Genomic DNA, 9116 nt, shown 5'->3' on the forward strand with positions numbered 1-9116 from the left:
GAGCAAGCGAGGTGAGAGTGGCTTTATGGCTATCCTTTAGGTCCTTGGTATGCTATTCGACAAGAGCCTCTAGTCCTCATCCTTGCCGCGAAGGGTGTCCTCGAGGTTTCCTTCCTTAGCAGAGATGTCCTTCTCCTTGGTGTTTAGAAGCGCTTTGCGCTCTGCCAAGCAAACCTCCCCGGGAGTGATATCTTCCTTGTCCAGGGTTAGTACCTCCTCTTGCCGCATGATGGAGTGGGACTGCTTCTTGTACCACTCGTGTAGCTCATTGCCCTTGTCCGCTAGCTTCTTGTCCATAAGATCAGCAGAATCACACTGCTCCTTGACTACATGCGCCTTGAGATTGTAACTGTGCTTCACATATTTGAACCCCGCCACCATGGATTCCAGGAAAGCCAAATCTTTGGTGCCATCAGCAGAAGCACTAGTTTCTTCAACTCTCTAAGACAGCGGCGCAAGTATGCATCTGATTTCTTCATTGAAGTCTGCAGTAGTTGATACAGATGAGCTTGAGGCAATGGGCCCAGATTGAGCAAGGATCAACGCCAACTTTCCTAGGGAAGATAGCGGAGCTGTGGCCAGAGGGTAGTTCGGAGGCAAGGGACCCATCGATTGGAGAGGGGTTTTCTCCTCAATGACTGCGTCTGTGCCGGATGTGCTGTCGGGGACCTTCTTCGTCTCTTTGGGGGATTCCTGTATATCCCCTATAGTCTGTTCCTGGCCTTCCGCGGCAGCGATTCCATCTGCCTCCTCGGTAGCATCCTTCCCAATGCTGGCCACTTCCTCTAAGAGCTCTGGTACGTCAGTTGCCGGGGCTGTGAATAAAATTGACAGGTGGAAGAATAAGAAGTTGTAAATTGCCGAAGATCAAGGTCCAAGAGGTTAAGCACTTCAAGAAAGAAGAGACAAAGACAAGTGGATTACCCAGTGGTGTTTGTTGTGGGGGAACGTCCCCCTCCCCGGCAACGCCAGTTGCCGGCATGCGGTCCATGTCCGCTCCCTCGGTGGTTGCAACCTCAGCATGAGCAGACCCCCTCGGTGGAGGCCCTTGATGGTGATTCTTATACTTGTACTTTGGTTGCGGTGGGCCCCCCTTGTTGGACCCTATCCTAATGGATCTCCTCCTCTCCCTTGGTGGGTGATGAAGCATGTTCCTCCGCATCTCTCTGGCAGGCGAACTCTACCCCATGCCTTCATGCCGGGAGCTGGGCTGGGGGCTGGGTACAGGATCCCCTATCCTATCCCCCACTAGACCCGTGCTCGCTGAAGGTCCCAGCGCTACCGCGTGCTTGGTTCGTTTGGCCCGCTGGATGAGGGATTCTTCATCTCTGCCAATTCAACAAAACAAGATTGAGTCAACAATTATGAAGTGCATAATGCCTCAAAAAGAAGCTCAGTTGTTCTCCTTACTCTAGGTCCACAAGCATGGAACTGAGCTCGTACGTAGCAGGTGGCAAGGTCACCCTGCCCCTTTTCAGGGTTGGGAGAGCAGAACTTCCCGGTAGCCTTGAACTCATCAGTGGGGGCGAGGTTCCTAGCAGGATTGAGCTTTGTGAAGAAGCTGGGCTCGATTGGGGGCTAAGATAAACCCCCGTGATAGCACGTCGCTTGGCGGGTGGGGTCTTGGCCTCCGACAGGCGAGTGGATTGGCGACGTACCACCTCTGACATGTCAACCTTAGAGGAAATCTTCTTCACCCTCTTTGTGACTGTCGAGGAGGCAGGGGCCACTTTTCCCTGGCTGGTTCACTTGCGAAGGAGTTGATCTGGATCAGGCCCTAGGCTTGAGGGCCCATCGCGAGCCATTCCTACTCTTCATTGGGCTGCCCTGCCTTCTCAACCCCGCCTTCCTCTTGGCCCTCTACTATGGTGGCCTAATGAATTCTAGTCGCGGCAAGGTCAATCCAAACAAGCTGCTCCGTGTCATGCTCCTCGCTCCCCTCATCCGAAGAACCTTCACCTTTAGCATCCTCCTCCTCTTCATCTCCGAGCCTCGTTCCTCCAACGGCCTTGAGTGCTCTATCCTCTACAATCGGCTTTGTGATGAACGCCCCTTCTGCCTTGGAGGTGCTCTCACAAGGTTGTTCTCCACCCTGGAAGACCTTTCTTCCAAACTGGAGACCCACTCTATCTCTGCGTCTAGTTCAAGCAATTGTCAATCTGCCTCAACTCCATAGGCGTTGCAGTCTGGCACCTATTTCAGAATCTGGTCCCGAGTAGAGTTGACATGTAGTGGGACAATCCTTGCCGGCAAATGGAACGGCCCTAGGCCGCCGACTAGCTGTTCGCACAGCCAACCGTGGTCGTATATCGACAAGTTGTTGACGGGGCCTGGGTAAAGGTGCATCCTGTCGACAGAATTCCTGTATTACTAGGCAAACCTGTCCTTCTTATGCAGCAGTGTGATGCGACGCCGGAGGAAGTCGGCCCCCACATGCTCGACGGTTAGCCAGGCAGCTTTGAGGCGAGCAATCATGTTCATCGTCGGGCGTTGCCTGTATCAGTGAGGCCCAACTTGCTCTAGTTGGTGCCGGGCATGACTCATTCAGTCTGTGCCACGCAGAACTATGGAGCGTCCTTGTCCTAAGTCCAACACCAATCCACCCTCCATTCCTCCCATATGCTGCGCTGCCGGCCGGGGAGATAATCCCATTCGTTCTTCTTGCCCTGGGGAATCCAGCTTATATTCCTGGAGTGGTGAGATTTGTCTTCACCCGTGGGACGAAGAAGTGCCCGAACAGGTCCAGATTGGGGACAACTCCAACAAAGTTCTCGCACAGATGGGTAATGATTGCCATACATGCCATTGCATTGGGCGTGAAATCCATAAGATGGAATCCGTACACCATCATCATGGCACCAAAGAAATCAGAAAAAGGGGAGATGAGGTCACAGAGGAAGTACACGCAGAAGAAGCGGTACAAATCCGATGGCACGTTGGCCCCCTCCGGCAAGACCACGGGTGCTCCTTGCCCTTTCGAAACTTCCCTCCCCCACACGTTTTCATACTTCGCGATCATAGTGTTACCACCCAAGTTCAACAGGAAGAAGACCATGTCATCTTGCCGCTTCCTGTCCAGCTCCTCCGCCCTTTTCTTCCTCCCTTCCGCCGCGACATCTTTTGAGGCGGCCGCCCGCTTCCCTTTTGTGGTGCCCGTCTTTTGCCACATCTATTGGGCTCACAGGATGGGCAAAGGATCAAGCAGAGCTTTGGGGGGGCGGATGTTGGCAATGGGAGCAGTTGCTTGGCTTGAGGAAGAAGATGAATGAAGGAGGGACAGATGCAACTAAGCAGTGCCCCTTCACGCTGCCTTTTTCTTGGGAATAGGCGCAAGGGCAGGTTCTTCGCTATCTTTCCTCAGAAAGTTACCGTTTTGCAGGTGCATTACCCATTAATTGCTACTGTTCCACGACCCCATGACCTACGGTAATTACGCGGAGTGGACATTGGATTGACTAGTCATCATAACAACCGTTGCATGTGCATCACTTCTTCGACGCGTGTCAGTGCACTGTTTGGGGACTAACCCAACATGCCCAAGGACACATATGGCTCAGGCCCGGGGGCTTCTGTCGGGGTACACAAATAGGGGTGTGTTTCCCCTGACTTGTGCATGGACGATATACCTCCACCCCGGCATCCAGAGCTTGATGAAGGAATGGCTACATTAACATACAGAGCAAAGCCAAGCCAGAGAAACTAGTCTTTGTGAGATTAATGACTAGACCATGAAAACCAAGTCAATATACGAGACAACGGAGCACCACCTTGGGAAGGACTCCCTTGCTGGGCAGGAGAGCCCGGTCGGGTCGAGGCCGCCCCCATGGACAACTCCCAGATTGCCCCAGCAGGCTTGTCGGTCTGCCAAAGGTAGAAACTCCCGCCAAGGCACCCCTAAGGAAACCTTGCCAGGTTCAAGTCTTGCATGTTTTTGTGTTCCACCATCTAATCCACTAAAGCAGGAGTAGGATTTTATGCCTCATGGTGGCCCGAACATGGGTTAAAACCTCCAGTGTCATTGCCGCTATGCTGCCTCATGGCTTCTGCTCTTGGTGCAACGTGAGCTCTCCCTTTGCTGAACCACAAAGGGACTCATGGCCCCATAGGTGATCGTGATATTCCATGACAACTACGAACGGATGCATGTTTTGATAAGGATGACAACATGGGTGTCGATGCAATGCAAGTGATGCGATGATGAATGCAACAAACAATTGAATCACATGGCTACAATTAAAAAAAAGGAAGGCAACTGGAGCGTCGGTTTCGAGACATCACATTATTAATCTCTACCACCGCATTCTATTCCACCTATACTTCTATGTCCATGGCTCATGCTCATGTATTGCATGGGTTGAAAATGTTGAAGCGCGTTAAAAAGTATGATCCAATTGCTCGGCTTGTCATCAGGGTAGTTCATGGTTAATATCTTAATTCTAGGAAGACTAAGCATGATGGGCTACATGATTTTGTAGTGATAACATTCTTTAGCATTCTTTATTTTGAAGGGAAAGATTGTTTGTTAGTATGCCTGAGTATTGATGTCACTATATCAAACGATAGACAATTTCCTTGAATCACTCGTACATCATGCCATCTTGCTTTAGGCGTTAATCCGTTTTTTCATGAACTTAATACCATGGATGCATGCTGAATAGCGGTCAATTGGTGGACTAATAGTAGTAGATGCAGTAAGGAGTCGTTCTACTTGTCCCGGACATGATGCCTGTATACATGATCATTGACATTAATATGTCATAATTATGCGCTTTTCTATCAACTGCCCAACAGTAATTTGTTCACCCACCGTACGCTTCGAGAGAGACGCCTCTATTGAAAACTATGGCCCCGGGGACTACTTTTATCATATTGCTCAAAAACAAAATACTTTGCTGCAATTTATTTACTTTTATTTACTTTGCATTATATCTATCTATCACTATTAGAATTAATCCTTGCAAGTAACGAGTTCAAGGGGATTGACAACCCTCTTGCCCGTGTTGGATGCAAGTATTTGATTTTGTTTGTGTGGGTGTTGCTTAGAGGAGTTTTCTTGGTTCTCCTGTTTGTTCGATAACATTAGTTCTAACAGAGGGAAATACTTATCTCTACTGTACTGCTTCACCCCTCCTCTTCGGGGAAATACCAATGCAGTTTACAAATAACATTTACTTGCAAGGATTAATTTTGATAGTAATAGATTGATAGAAAACAAAAGTAAAAGAAAAATTATAAAATTGCAACAAGGTATTTTTGGTTTTAATAATATGATAAAAGTAGACACGGGGTGCACAGTTTTCACTAGAGGCTTCTCTTCGAACACATAGGATACGGTGGGTAAACAAATTATTGTTGGGCAATTGGTAGAAATGCACGTAGTTATGAAATTATTCATGGCAATTATCACAGATATAGGCATCACATCCGTGACAAGTAGATCGACTCCTACTTGCAGCTACTTCTATTAATGCACCAATTGACTGCTATCCAGGATGCATCTATGGTATAATGTTCATCACAAATTAGAGTAACATTTTAAGTAAGATGACATGATGTAGACAAAGTAAACCCAATGAATCTGAATAAACCCCATCGTTTTATCTTTAATGGCAAAAATAAATACGTGCCTAGCTACCCTTAAGTCACTGGTTAAGGACACTGCAAGATTGAACCCATGACAAAGCACCTCTCCCACTTAGATAAATCAATCTAGTTGGCCAAACTAGACGGATAGATCAGAGAGAAATACAAAGCTATATTAATCATGCATAATAAAGTTCAGAAAAGACTCAATTAATTTCACTTAATAATATGATCATAAACCCCCAATTCATCGGATCACAACAAACACATCGCAAAAGAAGATTACATCAGATATAACTCTAAGAAGATCGGGGAGAACATTGTATTGATCATCAAAGAGATAGAATAAGCCATCTAGCTACTAGATATGGACCTGTAGGTCTATGGTAAACTACTCACGCATCATCAGAAGGCAGCAAGGATGATGTAGAAGCCCTCCATGATCGATTCCCCCTACTGCGGAGTACCAGAAAAGGCCTCCATATGGGAACGCGAAAGAACAGAACCTGGTGGCGGAGGAAAAAGTGTTTCTGGTGGCTCTCTAGGGTTTCCTAATATTTGAGCATTTGTAGAAACGGAATTAGGTCAGACGGAGCCACGAGGGGCCCACAAGGTAACAGGGCGCGCACTACTACCCTGGGCGCACCCTATTGCCTTATCGTCTGCTTGCTTCGCATCTCGTCTCCCCCCAAAGCATCTAGGGTCACTTTTGTCCGGAAAATTTTTGTCAAAAAGTTCCGTAGCATTGGACTCTGTTTGGTATCGAAAATCAAAAACAAGGAGAAAACAACAACTGGCACTAGGCATGGGTTAATAGGCTTGGTCCCAAAAGTGAGATAAAATGCATATAATGTATCCAATATTGATAAAATAATAGCATGAAGCAATGAAAATTATAGATACATTGGATACTTATCACCGAACGCATAAAGCTTATCGGAGACGAAGATGTCACTGCAGGCGATGTCGTAGTTAATCTGCAAATGAGCCATCGATCCTTTTTGATGACACAACTGGACCTGTATGGGCCACCAATGTTAGTTCTAAAACCAGCAGATCTCGGGTAGGGGGTACCGCAATGTGGATCATGGAACGATGGTGAATAGGAGATAAAGGGCACGAGTTTTACGCATGTTTGGGCCCTCTCGAATAGGTAAAACCTAACGCCCTAGTTGATTATATTAATAAAGGAGTATGGAGTACAAGTTGATCTACGTACGTCGAGATCGTATCACTACTAAAGAATGGTTCTGACGCGACACATGTATCACAAACCAATCGATAAAACTATGTGCGATGCATGAATCTTAAACAATATGGTAATAAAACCATCACCAATAAGATGAACTGTGTGCGATGATGGATCGATCAAATATGATTCAGAAAATAATTGCGTGTGCGATACATGGCATACAGATGATACATATGAACTATTTGCGATGAGCCAAAACAACAAGAATGGTTAGATAGATCAAGGTGTGTGCGATAGACAGCTTATAGGTCACTTGGATGAACTGTTTGCGATGAGCAGAAATAATACAAATGATTACCCAAGACAAGATGTGTTTGATAGATGGCATACAAATCACTCGGATGAACTTTTTCGATGATCCAGAAGAACACATCACTCAGATGAACTTTTTGTGATGATCCAGAAGAAAACAAACGATTCATCTTAACAAGATGTGTGTGCTATGCGGCAAATATGTGTCACAAGAAACCACGACCACCTATGGGACCAATCGTCCCTTTCTGGTTCGGTGGGTGATGGCACGTTGGACAAATAGCAGAGGAGCATGGTACATCACAGCAGAGATCATGCGGTCAATCTTTACCTAGGTTCGGTCCGCTGTGAGGAGTAAAAATCTACTCCTTTGGTGGATTGATGGTGGAAAAATGGTGGTGGGCACAACACGCTTGCCCGACCGGATTCCCTCGGGACGGAAGCGCCTGTGCGTATATGAGTATGTGAGGGCGCGGATTAGCTACTCAACTGTCCAACCCTTTCTATGGTTGCCTTGGGCCTCCTTTTATAGATCAAGGGGTCACCACAATGGCAAATCGGTCATTATGCACTGATTAGATAGCAAACAGTGCTATCATACCTAACTCTGCAGGCTGACAGGGCGCCTTAAATGCGCCACTCAACGTCACATCACAGCTTGCCCGGCAGGCTCTGCCGGGTTGTTTTGCCAGCTTCACGCCTGCTTACATGACACGTCTCAGGACATGTGTCACTTGGAGGCTTTTTTTGTAGGAAGTGGCTGCCATGTGGCCGGCCACATAGTCACCTTGGAGCTTGACACCGCACCGATTGACGACTTGGGTCTTGATGAGGTGGTGCGGTGGCGTGGTTCTGCTTCCGTAAGCCCCGGTAGGCCTGCCGAGGCAGCCTGAAGGCATGCTTCCAGGGCAGACCCAACCTTGCAGGGCTTATGGTTTAGGGTTTAGGGTTTAGGGTCCCTTGTGCTCCAATATGCCCTTGGTGTTGTGAACTTGTTCTCGTGCATGTGCATAGTCTGGGCAACGGACCAAGGGTTTGTTGAACCGACAGAAGCCCCCGGGCCTGCCCCGAACGCGCTATTGGGCATCGCCGGGGTAGGCCCTAATAAGTGCACAGGCAGGGGCGAGGAAGCGGTTGGCCCCTTGAGATCTTCTCTACTTCTTCATTATCTTGAGTCCGAGCCAGTTTCCTATTTTCCCGTGCATCGCATAGAGCCAGTCATGGTGGGGACACTCTCGTAATGGCCTGTAAATGACTTTAACGCACTGGGGAGTAACTGCCAATTCACTTTTCCCTCCACGCCTTTATCCTCAGCCACGCATGCTGCATGCATCGCGCGGGGTAGGTTACGGAGGCGCATGGTGCTGGAGAGCATCAAGGCAGGGGCTCGACCTTCTTGAATTAGTGGAGGAGGGTGGCGGTTACCCATGGAGGGACCGGCTCCCTTCCCCAACCCGCCTATAAAAGGAGGGGCGGGGGAGGAGCGGAGTCATTCGTCCTCACATCCCTTCTCATTCATCCCTTGCTTCCTGCTAGTTATGTTGAAGGGAAGAGCCTGGATCCAGTCCCAGGTCGTAGCTTGAGGTTGGGAATACCGATTGCCCATGCTAATGCTTGGGGAGTGAGTCTGGTCCAACCCTGGAGAAGCCGTGGTGGGCGAGTCGTCTGTGGTGTGGGAGATATCAAGCTTTCCCATTGCAGTGAAATGCTTGTCACCCTTGCCTCGGTTGGCCATCTGTTGCATAACGTGGCATCTTGCTTTGAGCTGCTGCCTCTTGTTGGCCCGGCGACCTGGTTCTTGGGGCATTTGACACCTGTCCGGTATATAGAGCTAAGGATTGTTGCTAATCCTAGCTCTGCCCCTTCCGGTGGGTCTGGGGCTGATGTTGAAGGCAGGCGCACCATCCTTCCCGCCAAGGTGGGGCGGAGCGCACCTTGAGCCCCCTAGTCATCTTGGCCTTCGGCTGCCTCTCCGGGGAAGGTGTCGGGCCGGGGGCCTTGCGTTTCCGTGAAGCGCTGGTGATGGAGA

This window comes from Triticum urartu, chromosome 4A (assembly GCF_056163025.1).
Source record: "Triticum urartu cultivar PI428250 chromosome 4A, HENAU_Tu73, whole genome shotgun sequence".
NCBI lineage: Eukaryota > Viridiplantae > Streptophyta > Magnoliopsida > Poales > Poaceae > Triticum > Triticum urartu.